Source organism: Aegilops tauschii, chromosome 5 (assembly GCF_002575655.3).
Source record: "Aegilops tauschii subsp. strangulata cultivar AL8/78 chromosome 5, Aet v6.0, whole genome shotgun sequence".
Lineage (NCBI taxonomy): Eukaryota > Viridiplantae > Streptophyta > Magnoliopsida > Poales > Poaceae > Aegilops > Aegilops tauschii.
The window spans coordinates 14,422,644-14,437,431 of NC_053039.3; positions in this window are offsets into that span (position 1 = coordinate 14,422,644).

A 14,788-nucleotide genomic window follows, 5' to 3' on the forward strand; every position below is an offset into this window, starting at 1 on the left:
GCCCCCTCTGGTTGATTCTTTCTCCAGTATTTTTTATTAATTCCAAAAACTGCCTCTGTGAAGTTTCGGGACTTTTGGAGCTGTGTAGATAGGTCTCTAATATTTGCTCCTTTTCCAGCCCAGAATTCCAGCTGCCGGCATTCTCCCTCTTCACGTAAACCTTGTAAAATAAGAGAGAATAGGCATAAGTATTGTGACATAACGTGTAATAATAGCCCTTAATGCAATAAATATCAATATAAAAGCATGATGCAAAATGGACGTATCACCGGACAACTTACACCCTCAACTCTTAAAACCGGACAAGCTTAGTCCCTGATCTCGGTTGACCTGGTATCGCTGCTGACTCGGCGTGGTTTTGACCCGGCAATTGCAATTTATCATAACATCGGAAAGAGTCAATATAAGAGCTTTTCAGCAAGTCCATGATACGTCTCCAACGTATCTATAATTTTTGATTGTTCGATGCTATATTATATTCTGTTTTGGACATTATTGGGCTTTATTATACACTTTTATATTATTTTTGGGACTAACCTATTAACTGGAGGCCCAGCCCAGAATTGCTGTTTTTTTTGCCTATTTCAGAGTTTCGCAGAAAAAGAATATCAAACGGAGTCCAAACGGAATGAAACCTTCGGGAACGTGATTTTCGGAACGAACGTGATCCAGAGGACTTGGACCCTACGTCAAGACATCAACCAGGAGGGCACGAGGTAGGGGGGCGCGCCTACCCCCCTGGGCGCGCCCTCCACCCTCGTGGGTCCCACGTTGCTCCACCGACGTACTTCTTCCTCCTATATATACCTATGTACCCCCAAACTACCAGATACGAAGCCAAAACCCTAATTCCACCGCCGCAACCTTCTGTACCCGTGAGATCCCATCTTGGGGCCTTTTCCGGAGCTCCGTCGGAGGGGGCATCGATCACGGAGGGCTTCTACATCAACACCATAGCCTCTCCGATGATGTGTGAGTAGTTTACCTCAGACCTTCGGGTCCATAGTTATTAGCTAGATGGCTTCTTCTCTCTTTTTGGATCTCAATAAAATGTTCTCCCCCTCTCTTGTGGAGATCTATTCGATGTAACCTTCTTTTGCGGTGTGTTTGTTGATACCGATGAATTGTGGGTTTAGATCAAGTTTATCTATGAACAATATTTGAATCTTCTCTGAATTCTTTTATGTATGATTGGTTATCTTTGCAAGTCTCTTCAAATTATCAGTTTGGTTTGGCCTACTAGATTGATCTTTCTTGCAATGGGAGAAGTGCTTAGCTATGGGTTCAATCTTGCGGTGTCCTTTCCCAGTGACAGTAGGGGCAGCAAGGCACGTATTGTATTGTTGCCATCGAGGATAACAAGATGGGGTTTATATCATATTGCATGAGTTTATCCCTCTACATCATGTCATCTTGCTTAAAGCGTTACTCTGTTCTTATGAACTTAATACTCTAGATGCATGTTGGACAACGGTCGATGTGTGGAGTAATAGTAGTAGATGCAGGCAGGAGTCGGTCTACTTGTTTTGGACGTGATGCCTATATACATGATCATACCTAGATATTCTCATAACTATGCTCAATTCTATCAATTGCTCAACAGTAATTTGTTCACCCGCCGTAATACTTATGCTCTTGAGAGAAGCCACTTGTGAAACCTATGGCCCCCGGGTCTATCTTCCATCATATTAATCTTCCAACACTTAGTTATTTTTATTGCTTTCTATTTTACTTTGCATCTTTATCATAAAAATACCAAAAATATTATCTTATCATATCTATTAGATCTCACTCTCGTAAGTGACCGTGAAGGGATTCACAACCCCTTTATTGCGTTGGTTGCAAGGATTTATTTGTTTGTGTAGGTGCGAGGGACTCGTGCGTGGCCTCCTACTGGATTGATACCTTGGTTCTCAAAAACTGAGGGAAATACTTACGCTACTTTGCTGCATCACCCTTTCCTCTTCAAGGGAAAACCAACGCAGTGCTCAAGAGGTAGCAAGAAGGATTTCTGGCGCCGTTGCAGGGGAGTCTACGCAAAAGTCAACATACCAAGTACCCATCACAAACCCTTATCTCCCGCATTACATTATTTGCCATTTGCCTCTCGTTTTCCTCTCCCCCACTTCACCCTTGCCGTTTTATTCGCCCTCTCTTTTCCGTTCGCCTCTTTTTTGTTTGCTTCTTGTTTGCTCGCGTGTTGGATTGCTTGCTTGTCACGATGGCTCAAGATAATACTAAATTGTGTGATTTCACCAATACCAACAACAATGATTTTCTTAGCACTCCGATTGCTCCTCTTACTGATACTGAATGTTGTGAAATCAATGCTGCTTTGTTGAATCTTGTCATGAAAGATCAATTCGCTGGCCTTCCAAGTGAAGATGCCGCTACCCATCTAAATAGCTTCGTTGATTTGTGTGATATGCAAAAGAAGAAAGATGTGGACAATGATATTGTTAAATTGAAGCTATTTCCTTTTTCGCTTAGCGATCGTGCTAAAGCTTGGTTTTTGTCTTTGCCTAAAAATAGTATTGATTCTTGGAATAAGTGCAAAGATGCTTTTATCTCTTAGTATTTCCCTCCCGCTAAGATTATCTCTCTTAGAAACGATATTATGAATTTTAAGCAACTTGATCATGAACATGTTGCACAAGCTTGGGAGAGGATGAAATTAATGATACGTAATTGCCCTACGCATGGTTTGAATTTGTGGATGATTATACAATTTTTTTATGCCGGATTGAATTTTGCTTCTAGAAATCTTTTAGATTCGGCCGCGGGAGGCACTTTTATGGAAATCACTTTAGGAGAAGCTACTAAACTCCTAGATAATATTATGGTTAATTATTCTCAATGGCACACTGAAAGATCTACTAATAAAAAAGTGCATGCGATAGAAGAAATTAATGTTTTGAGTGGGAAGATGGATGAACTTATGAAATTATTTGCTAATAAAAGTGTTTCTTCTGATCCTAATGATATGCCTTTGTCTACTTTGATTGAGAATAATAATGAATCTATGGATGTGAATTTTGTTGGTAGGAATAATTTTGGTAACAACGCGTATAGAGGAAACTTTAATCCTAGGCAGTATCCTAGTAATTCCTCTAATAATTATGGTAATTCCTACAAAAATTATTATGGAAATTTTAATAAGATGCCCTCTGAATTTGAGACTAGTGTTAAGGAATTTATGAATTCGCAAAAGAATTTCAATGCTTTGCTTGATGAAAAATTGCTTAAAGTTGATGAATTGGCTAGGAACGTTGATAGAATTTCTCTTGATGTTGATTCTTTGAAACTTAGATCTATTCGACCTAAGCATGATATCAATGAGTCTCTCAAAGCCATGAGAATTTCCATTGATGAGTGCAAAGAAAGAACCGCTAGGATGCGTGCTAAGAATGATTGCTTTGTAAAAGCGTGTTCTTCTAGTTCCTATGAAAATAAAGATGAAGATCTAAAAGTTATTGATGTGTCCCCTATTAAATCTTTGTTTAGCAATATGAATCTTGATAATGATGGGACTGAATATGATCCACCTTTACCTAGAAGGCGTTCCAAAAATTCGGAGTTTTTAGATCTTAATGCAAAAATTGGTAAAAGTGGGATTGAAGAGATCAAGACTCTAGATATTAATGAACCCACTATTTTGGATTTCAAGGAATTTATTTATGATAATTGCTCTTTGATAGATTATATTTCCTTGTTGCAATCCGTGCTAAATTCTCCTCATGCTTATAGTCAAAATAAAGCCTTTACCAAACATATCGTTGATGCTTTGATGCAATCCTATGAAGAAAAACTTGAGTTGGAAGTTTCTATCCCTAGAAAACTTTATGATGAATGGGAACCTACTATTAAAATTAAAATTAAATATCATGAATGCTAGCTTTGTGTGATTTGGGTGCTAGTGTTTCCACGATTCCAAAAACTTTATGCGATTTACTAGGTTTCCGTGAATTTGATGATTGCTCTCTAAACTTGCACCTTGCGGATTCCACTATTAATAAACCTATGGGAAGAATTAATGATGTTCTTATTATTGTAAATAGGAATTATGTGCCCGTAGTTTTTATTGTTCTTGATATAGATTGCAATCCTTCATGTCCTATTATTCTTGGTAGACCTTTCCTTAGAACGATTGGTGCAATTATTGATATGAAGGAAGGGAATATTAGATTCCAATTTCCGTTAAGGAAAGGCATGGAACACTTCCCTAGAAAGAAAATAAAATTACCTTATGAATCTATTATGAGAGCCACTTATGGATTGCCAACCAAAGATGGCAATACCTAGATCTATCCTTGCTATTATGCCTAGCTAGGGGCGTTAAACGATAGCGCTTGTTGGGAGGCAACCCAATTTTATTTTTAGTTTTTTGCTTTTTGCTTCTGTTTAGGAATAAATCTTTGATCTAGCCTCTGGTTAGATGTCTTTTTATGGTTTAATTAGTGTTTGTGCCAAGTTTAACCTATAGGATCTTCTTGGATGATAGTTATTTGATCTTGCTGAAAATTCCAGAAACTTTCTGTTCACGAAAATAGTTGTTAAAAATCACCAGAACGTGATAAAATATTGATTCCAATTGCTGCTGATCAATAAACAAATTGTCTAGGTCGTCCTATTTTGGTAGATTTTTTGGAGTTCCAGAAGTTTGCGTTAGTTACAGATTACTACAGACTGTTCTGTTTTTGACAGATTCTGTTTTTCGTGTGTTGTTTGCTTATTTTGATGAACCTATGGCTAGTAAAATAGTTTATAAACCATAGAGAAGTTGGAATAAAGTAGGTTTAACACCAATATAAATAAATAATGAGTTCATTACAGTACCTTGAAGTGGTCTTTTGTTTTCTTTCGCTAACGGAGCTCACGAGATTTTCTGCTGAGTTTTGTGTTGTGAAGTTTTCAAGTTTTGGGTGAAAGATTTGATGGATTATGGAACAAGGAGTGGAAAGAGCCTAAGCTTGGGGATTCCCATGGCACCCCCAAGATAATCTAAGGACACCTAAAAGCCAAAGCTTGGGGATGCCCCGGAAGGCATCCCCTCTTTCGTCTACTTCCATCGGTACTTTACTTGGAGCTATATTTTTATTCACCACATGATATGTGTTTTGCTTGGAGCGTCTTGTATGATTTGAGTCTTTGCTTTTTAGTTTACCACAATCATCCTTGCTGTACACACCTTTTGAGAGAGACACACATGATTCGGAAATTATTAGAATACTCTATGTGCTTCACTTATATCTTTTGAGTTATATAGTTTTTGCTCTAGTACTTCACTTATATCTTTTAGAGCACGGTGGTGGTTTTGTTTTATAGAAACTATTATTCTCTCATGCTTCACTTAGATTATTTTGAGAGTCTTAAACAGCATGGTAATTTCTTAAATAATCCTAATATGCAAGGTATTCAAGACTAGTAAAAACTTTCTTATGACTGTGTTGAATACTAAGAGAAGGTTGATGCTTGATGATTGTTTTGAGACATGGAGGTAGTGATATCAAACTTGTGCTAGTTGAGTAGTTGTGAATTTGAGAAATACTTGTGTTGAAGTTTGCAAGTCCCGTAGCATGCACGTATGGTAAACGTGATGTAACAAATTTGAAACATGAGGTGTTCTTTGATTGTCCTCCTTATGAGTGGCGGTCGGGGACGAGCGATGGTCTTTTCCTACCAATCTATCCCCCTAGGAGCATGCGCGTAGTGCTTGGTTTTTGATGACTTGTAGATTTTTGCAATAAGTATGCGAGTTCTTCATGACTAATGTTGAGTCCATGGATTATACGGACTCTCACCTTTCCATCATTGCTAGCCTCTTCGGTACCGTGCATTGCCCTTTCTCACATTGAGAGTTGGTGCAAACTTCGCCGGTGCATCCAAACCCCGTGATATGATACGCTCTTTCACACATAAGCCTCCTTATATCTTCCTCAAAACAGCCACCATACCTACCTATTATGGCATTTCCATAGCCATTCCGAGATATATTGCCATGCAACTTTCCACCATTCCGTTTATCATGACACGTTCATCATTGTCATATTGCTTTGCATGATCATGTAGTTGACATAGTATTTGTGGCAAAGCCACCATTCATAATTCTTTCATACATGTCACTCTTGGTTCATTGCATATCCCGGTACAACGCCGGAGGCATTCATATAGAGTCATACTTTGTTCTAGTATCGAGTTGTAGTCATTGAGTTGTAAATAAATAGAAGTGTGATGATCATCATTTTCTAGAGCATTGTCCCAAGTGAGGAAAAAAAAGAGAAAGGCCATAAAAAAAAGAAGAAGGCCCAAAAAAAATGAGAGAAAAAGAGAGAAGGGACAATGTTACTATCCTTTTTACCACACTTGTGCTTCAAAGTAGCACCATAATCTTCATGATAGAGAGTCTGTTGTTTTGTCACTTTCATATACTAGTGGGAATTTTTGATTATAGAACTTGGCTTGTATATTCCAACAATGGGCTTCCTCAAATGCCCTAGGTCTTCGTAAGCAAGCAAGTTGGATGCACACCCACTTAGTTTCTTTTGTTGAGCTTTCATATATTTATAGCTCTAGTGCATCCGTTGCATGGCAATCCCTACTCCTTGCATTAACATCAATCGATGGGCATCTCCATAGCTCATTGATTAGCCTCGTTGATGTGAGACTTTCTCCCTTTTTGTCTTCTCCACATAACCCCCATCATTATATTCTATTCCACCCATAGTGCTATATCCATGGCTCACGCTCATGTATTGCGTGAAAGTTGAAAAGGTTTGAGATTACTAAAGTATGAAACAATTGCTTGGCTTGTCATCGGGGTTGTGTATGATGAGAGCATTCTTGTGTGACGAAAATTGCAGCCCAGCATCGGGTACCCGCCGTCGTCGCTCGAGGAGCTGCCACCGGCAGCCCACGGGCCGGAGTCCACGCGCGCGGTCTCGACGACCGCGCCGCCCTCGCCCGTCGGCGGCAGCCCGAGCGCCCTCCGCCTCCCCGCGGCGGCCGCCATCGCGGCGTCGACGGGCCCGAGCAGCTCGCGGAGCTCGTCCAGCGTCATCCGGCCCAGCTCGGCGTGCGGTGCGGCGAGCGCGTCGGGCCCGCCGTGGCGCACCCGGGCCAGCTTGGTCCGCTCTTTGACCAGCAGGCCCTCGAGGTAGCCGCGGTGCACGTCCAGTGTCAATGGGGTTGCTGCGGCGAAGCACGCAATGGCGACATGCGGATGCTGTGATGCAACACGCGGCGGCCATGGCGGGTGCTTCGTCGTCTACAGCACCGTCGGTCACTATTGCAGCCCCTGATGGGAGCTTCACCATGTAGAATCGCACGATGGGGGGATTGGCCGGCGTGCCTCTTCCCTGCAGCAGCAGATGAGGGGAGAGCCCATGGAGGGGAAAGGGAGGAAGAAGAAGATGAGGAGGACGAGTGGAGGGGAGCGCATAGGAAAGGATAAGGTGGGCCGAGAGGGGCACGTGTCGACACCTCGAGGAGGCTTAAGCCGCGCTATAATCAGCCGGTTGATTTTAATACTTTTCCTTGATGAAATGTCTCAGTAATCCCATGTGAGAAGGAGAAAGGTAGGAGAGAGAAATACCGCCACGTGGAAGAAGACTGGTCAAGCAATGATACCGGGTTAACCGAGACAAGGGACTAAACTTGTTTGGTTTCAAGTGTTGAGTGTGCAAGTTGTCCGGTTTAAAAGTTGAGAGACTAAATCTTGACTTCGCCAAGAGTCGAGAGAAGAAAAATATACTTTTCTCCTTACTGAAATCAAATTATTTTTTTGAAGGTAACCGGGGGAGGGCAAAGCCCTCCACCTGAATTTATATTTTTCTATTGATTCACACCCCCGGAGGGAGACAGGAATTTTTACATGGAAGGGGGAGAAGAGAGAATAACACACTCCCTAGCACCATAGCACGGGCTACCTCCCAGGATACACAAACACCTGCAGCCACCTGTCGACGCTTGACCGTTCGGCTATCTTCAGCGTCCTCTCCACAGGGTCGAGTCTTCCCTACAACATGCGAGCAAACGAGCGAGGGAGCGCGTCGCCCTGCGGAAGACCATGACATTTCTGTGTTTCCACAGTTGCCAGTAGCACAACAGAGTGAAGGCTGCGCATGCAGCTTCTCCGACCACACTCCGGATGTCAAGATCCCGGAGAGCTCCCACATGGTAACCTTTGTTGACCACGTCGATCCCCACAGCCCGCCAGAATGATCGGGCGAAAGGACACCCAAAAACCAAGTGATCCGCCGTCTCCAGCTCACACGAGCAGATGGGACAAGCAGCATGCTCCGCCGCGACAATGGTTTTCCGCAGCAAGACTTCTCTTGTGTGAACCCGTCGTTGGACCAGGAGCCACCCGAAGAAGCGAACGCGGGAGGGAAGCACATTCCCATAGGAACGTAGCAAACGACGCCTGCACGCCACCGAACCTCTCCAGGGCATAGACGGCCGCCGTGACGATTCCCCTACGAGCGCCCAAGCATAACACCGGGCTGCGCTCATCATCACCGGGCACCGTGGCATCATCACCGATCAGAGTTAGAAGGGCAGCCCGCTCCACAGCGCCAGCAGTGGTTAGCCTAGGCACAAGCACACTGTCCAGGCCGCGCGCACGCACCTGCCACATCGTGGCCTCCTTCACCGTCGTGTGCGATTGCAGCACCGGAAAAGCCACCGCGATAGCCCCACACGGGAGCCATGAGTCGAGCCAGAAGGACGTCCGCCTCCCGTCGCGCACCTCCACCTTGGTGATCCCGCGGTATAGCGGGAGCAACCCGCTCAGAGCCTTGCTGTGCTCCTCCGCGGCCCAGCTAGCCGTCAAAGAGAGAAGAGAGCGGCCGTCGAGCTCCGCCCACACCCACATCGCCCATCTCGAGGACGAGGAGGCCGTGTGGAGTCGGTGCAGCATCTTGAGCAGTAGGCAGCGATTCTGCATTGCGAGGTCCCAAACGCCAAGCCCACCCTCTGCCTTGGTCCTGCAGACGCGCTCCCAAGCCACCAGGCATTGCGCGCCAGAGGCGCGCTCGGCCGCGTTCCAGAGGAAGGCGCGGCGGGGTGAGTCGAGCTCCTTGATCACCGCCGAAGGGAGAAGCATCGCCGCCATCGCATACGTGGGGAGGGCATCAAGCATCGCATTGATCAGGACCAACCGCCCGGCAGGGGAGAGAAGACGAGCCCTCCAGCCAGCCAAGTACTTGTTCACCTTCGCGATCATGGGGAGGAAGTCGGCGAAGCAGAGTTTCTCCCATGACAGTGGGAGCCCAAGGTCGGCTTGCGGGAACCCCTGCACGGCGCAGCCAAGGGCGCAAACAGTTTCCGCCAGCAGCTCCTCGGGCACGTGCATGGGGACCAAAGTACTCTTGGAGAAGTTGATATCCAGCCCCGCCGCTGCCGCGAAGTCATCGAGGATACGGCGGAGGCGGGCAGCCGCACCGAGATCCGCTCTGAGGATGACAAGCATATCATCGACGTATTGCAGCACCAAGGGGGGCTCAGCATCAACAATGGGGTGGAACTTTGAGATCATTAATAAAAGTTTGTGCACATCACTTGATGTAGAGGCTGGGGCGTTTCCTCTTTTCGATAAAAAAACATCAACAAACGCATAAAGAGGCTCTTAAGCACATGTAACTCTTTGAAATTCATGATTTATACGAAGATGGATTATTTGGCACGCGAAAGGAATCACATATATTGGGTCATGCATCCATACATTGTTAGGAGAGTGGCAGGGGAGTCCCAAATACTAGCAATAATTCCTCACAGAGGTTCGATCTGGTGGCGATTACAGGAAGGATTACAAGAATGAGGTAGCTAGGGTTCTTTGCGAGGGGAAAGGGGGATGGGAAAAGAGCCAAGCCATTGTTGCCGTGATCCACTGGATGCTGGGTGCCGCCTCTCTTCCTTCCCCAAGTAGATCTGCCGCTGGGCTTCAGTTAACCCAAGCCGGCCCGAAGACGCGTGTGCTGGGCTTCCTGGGCCAGCTTGCACGCGGAGCGGAGGTGACGCGGTCGTTGTCGCTGACTTGCGGGCCACTCCTGTCAGGGGCGTTGACATCCCCCTCTCCTTGAGACGAGGCTTGTCCCCAAGCCTCAGCGAGCGGGAAGCGCTCCTTGAGACTAGCCTTGTCCTCCCAAGTGTCTCCCAACCCATCTGAGTTGGACCAGCGGATGAGAACGTGTTCGCACATCCTGCCCTTCGACTGCCTCCATCGTGACTGAAGAACTTTCATAGGCACAGCAAGCTCGTCAGAACAATGAGGAAGGTGAGATTCGACCGTCATACCCGTGTTCAGAACTCGGCGCAGCAGCGAGACGTGAAACACCGGGTGGATTGTCGCTTGGGGAGGAAGCTGGAGTTTATACGCCACTTCGTTGATCTTGGCTATGATTGGAAATGGTCCATAATACTTGTACGCCAGCTTGTGGTTTGCTCTTGGGGCCACTGAAGATTGGATGTAAGGTTGTAGCTTCAGGAACACTTGATCACCAACTTCATAAGTTCGAAACGAACTCTTTTTATCTGCTTGGTTTTTCATCAATTGCCTCGCTCTGTTCAGGTGTTGCTGTAAAAGCTCCTGGACGGTACCTAGATCTTCAATCCATGACTAGAGTGCTGGCACCGAACAAGAGTTCCTGCTGTAATCCCCCAGTGCCTCGGCTCATACCCAAACATGGCTTTGAAGGGTGTCATCCCTATAGCCGAGTGGTGGGAGTTATTGTACCAAAAATGTGCTAGCGGGATCCAAAAACTCCACCGTCTTGGGCAAGCTTGAGTGAAACATCTCAAGAATGTTTCCACACATTGGTTAACCCGTTCCGTCTGGCCATCTGTTTGAGGGTGGTTGGCCGTGCTGAGTATGAGTTGTGTGCCCGCGGCCTTGAATAACTCCTGCCAAAAATGGCTTGTGAAAACAGTATCACGATCTGATACTATTGCTCCCGGGAGGCCATGCACCTTGTAGACTTGCTGGATGAAAAGTTGGGCCACCGATGCTGCCGTGTGTGGGTGTGCTAGTGGTAGGAAGTAACTGAACTTTGTTCTTTTATCCACGATCACCAGAAGACAGTTGAACCGGCTGGACTGTGGGAGGCCGTCCACGAAATCCATGGAGATCATGTCCCAAGGCTTGTTAGGGATTAGCAAAGGGAGCAAGAGGCCAGGCGAAGCTGCTCTGTCCCGTTTGGCTTGCTGACATATCACACAGCACTGCACGTATTGTTTGATTTGGAGCTTCATTTTGGGCCATGCAAAGAGGCGTCTGATGCGTCTGTAGGTGACCGGGAATCCTGAATGACCCCCGACTAGACTGTCATGAAACGCTTGGATTATACGCCGATGTATGTGTGTCCCCCTCCCAGCCAGATTCTTCCTCTGAATCTGATGATGCCCTGTTGTAGTTGGAACCGGCCCTTGGGATCGTCGCGCACCGCCAGCTGTTCCAGAAGTTTCTGCGCGTGTGGGTTGTTGTTGTAACTGCTGAGAACATCCTCCAACCAGCTGGGTTGACAAGACGTGACCACGGTCAGTACCTCGGATGGGTTGGCTTGAGACAAGGCGTCCGCGCCGTTGTTTTCAGTTCCTTTCTTGTATTTGATGCAATACCGTAGTCCCAGCAGCTTTGTAAAAGCTTTCTGTTGCCATGGCGTATTCAGTTGCTATTCTTCCAAATGAGTGAGGCTCTTCTGATCCGTATATATAACAAATTCTGTGTGCTGCAAATACGGGCGCCATTGGTCCACAGCCACAATGATTGCCAGGTATTCTTTTTCGTACGTCGACAGACCTTGGTATCTTGAGCTCAGCGCTTTGCTCATGAATGCTATGGGATGCCCTTGTTGTTGCAGAATTTCTCCTATGCCGTGGTCGCATGCGTCCGTCTCCACTGTGAAAGGCTGCTCAAAGTTGGGCAATGCTAGCACCGGTGCTGTGATTAGTTGCTTCTTCAGAACTTGGAAAACAGCCTCTGTGATCAAAGTCGAAAGAAACGTGACACCTTTCTTCAGTAAATTGAACAGCGGCCGTGCAATCACCCCAAAATTGCGTATGAAGCGGCGATAGTATCCTGCGAGACCCAAAAAGCTTCGGACTCCCTTGACATCTTGTGGAGGGGCCCGGTTGGCAACTGTTGCTATCTTGGTCGGGTCCGTGGCTACGCCTCGAGCGCTGATGACACAGCCTAGGTAAGATACCTGGCTTTGCCCAAGTGCACACTTGCTGAGCTTCACCTTCCACTGGTCCTTGCGAAGCAGTTCCAGCACCTGCCTCACGTGGCACTTGTGCTCTTCCAATGTGGCGCTGAAAATTAAGATGTCATCGAAGAAACAGAGCACACAGACACGTATCACCGGTTTGAGAGTTGTAGTCAGCCCTTCGATGAACGTGGGAGGAGCACCAGCTAACCCAAAGGATAACACCTTGAATTCAAAGTGGCCCTGGTGCGTGGAGAATGCTGTCTTGTACTCCTTCCCTGGCGCGAGTCTGATCTGATGATAACCCGCGCGCAAGTCAAGCTTTGAGAACCACACTGCTCCATGTAGCTCATCCAGAAGTTCTTCTATAACTGGTATTGGAAACTTGCCGACGACTGTAATGGCATTCAGCTGTCTGTAATCTATACAGAGGCGCCAAGTCCCATATTTTTTCTTAACCAAGATGACCGAGGATGAAAATGGACATTTGCTGCGCTAAATGACTCCAGATTTCAGAAGGGCTTCGACCTGAGCTTCTATCTCCGTCTTTTGTTCTGGTTTATAGCGATACTGTTTGACATTGACTGGTCGCGCTCCAGGGATCAGAGGGATGCGATGATCGCACGCCCTCCTAGGTGGGAGCCCGACTGGCTCTTCGAACACGTCTGGGAATTGATCCAAAATTTCTTGAATGCAAGCCGGTGTCTGTTCTAATTCTTCCTGCTGGGGTGCAACCACACAGAGATGTATGACATGCGTGATCGACCCGTTGCTGCACAGGTTTTGCAGCTGCAAACTGTTGATGGCCTGGCAACTGGTAGAAGCCGCGTCGTGCCCCATAAGACGTAGCGGGCCCGCTGGAGTTGGGATCTCACTGAAACGAGCGCGCCAGTCGACCTGCATCGGGCTGTGCTCTTCTAGCCAATCCATGCCGAGGATGACATCGTACGTGCCCAGAGCCAGTACCTTCAGATCTGTATAGAACTCGTGCCCTTGAGCATACCACACACATTGTGGGGCGACCTCTGTGCAGAGCAGCTCCCCTCCATCTGCCACACACACTCGGCTTGGTTTAGGCAGAGGTTGAACCCCTGAAAGCTGACTTGCTAAATGCTCGTCGATGAAGGAATTTGAGTTGCCTGAATCGATCAGCATGAGTACTTCATGCCCCTGGAGCCACGCTCGAAGCTGAAAAGCTTTGGCCGAAACCCCTCCTATCACTGCAGAGACTGATATGGCCATGGCTGTATCTGAAACCCCATCCTCCAAGCTCATTTGGGTGTCAACCAAGCTGTCGAGGCCGAAGATATCCAGCAGTTCTTCAACCACATGCAGCTGGACTGTAGTGGGGCACACATGGTCGTGCCCCCACCGTTCGCCGCACTTGAAACACAGACCCCGAGCTCGCCGATAATCCCGGAGGGTCTTGAGCTTGGACGCGCCAGTGCGGGCCGCGTCTGTACCGCAGTGATCTGTTGCTGGCGCCGCTGGTACCGAGCGCACCGGTGGAGGAGGAAGCGGCATGGGTGTGCCTCCCTGCTGAGACGACCCTGGTGGCCGAGGAAGACTGCCGAACACGCCTTTGGCCACCTCTTCTTGAAGTAGCGCAAGAGCGCACGCCGTATCCAGGTCCGGTGGCCTCTGCACGAGCACGACCGCCCGAATATCCCTCCTCAGGCCCTCGACAAAATGAGTCAAGAAATAGAAGGGATGAATCGTGTCAGAATACGAGGATAAATGATTGATGATCAATTCGAATTGCTCTATGTAGTGTGCTACTGAAGAAGTTTGGCGGACAGTATAAAACTGCCTGATCAGTGTCTGATGCCGATCGCGACCAAAACGGGTACAGAGTAAGGCAGTAAAAGCTTCCCAATCAAATTCTGCAAGTCGTTTTTGTATGGATTGAAGCCAGACAGCGGCCGACCCCGAGAAATTCAGGGTCGCCATGGGTACCCAAAATGAAGGTAAGATGCCAAACATTTGGAAGTATTGTTCACACATAGTTTTCCACAAATTCGGGTTGTCGCCTGTGAACTGCGAAAACGCTATGGATGGGTGGGATTGGCCTAATCCGGACAGCAGTTGACTAGCATGAGCAAACGGCAAGAGTGAAGGTGGAGATGTTGTCAGAGAGGAGGACGAACCTGTTGCCGGGGGTGAACACCGCCGCGTTCCCCCGTGGCAAATTGAAAACGTTGTGGCCACTGGGCCCTTGAAGATCGCTGCCCGCGCCGCCACCGGCCCCCGAGAGGACGCCGGTCGTCGCAGAAGGGCCCGACTTCGGAAGTGCCGCTTGGGGGTCCTCGTCCCCCCGGAGGACGGCGGCTGCGCCAACTGGAGCGCCGCCACCGCGTCGCCGAGATCAGCGACTCGCTTCTCCAGATCTGGACGCCAGTTGACCAGATCGTCGATCTTGGCCGTACAAACCTGGATCTCCGCGATTGCCTTGTTCTGGGCCTTGTGGGTGTTGTCGAGCCGTTCGAGGAAGGCCTCGATCGCCGGATCCATGGCGACAAGGTGTGTACGAGCTTGGCGTAGACCTCTGGTCTCGATGATCTGCGCCAGGATGGAGCGGAGGTGGAATT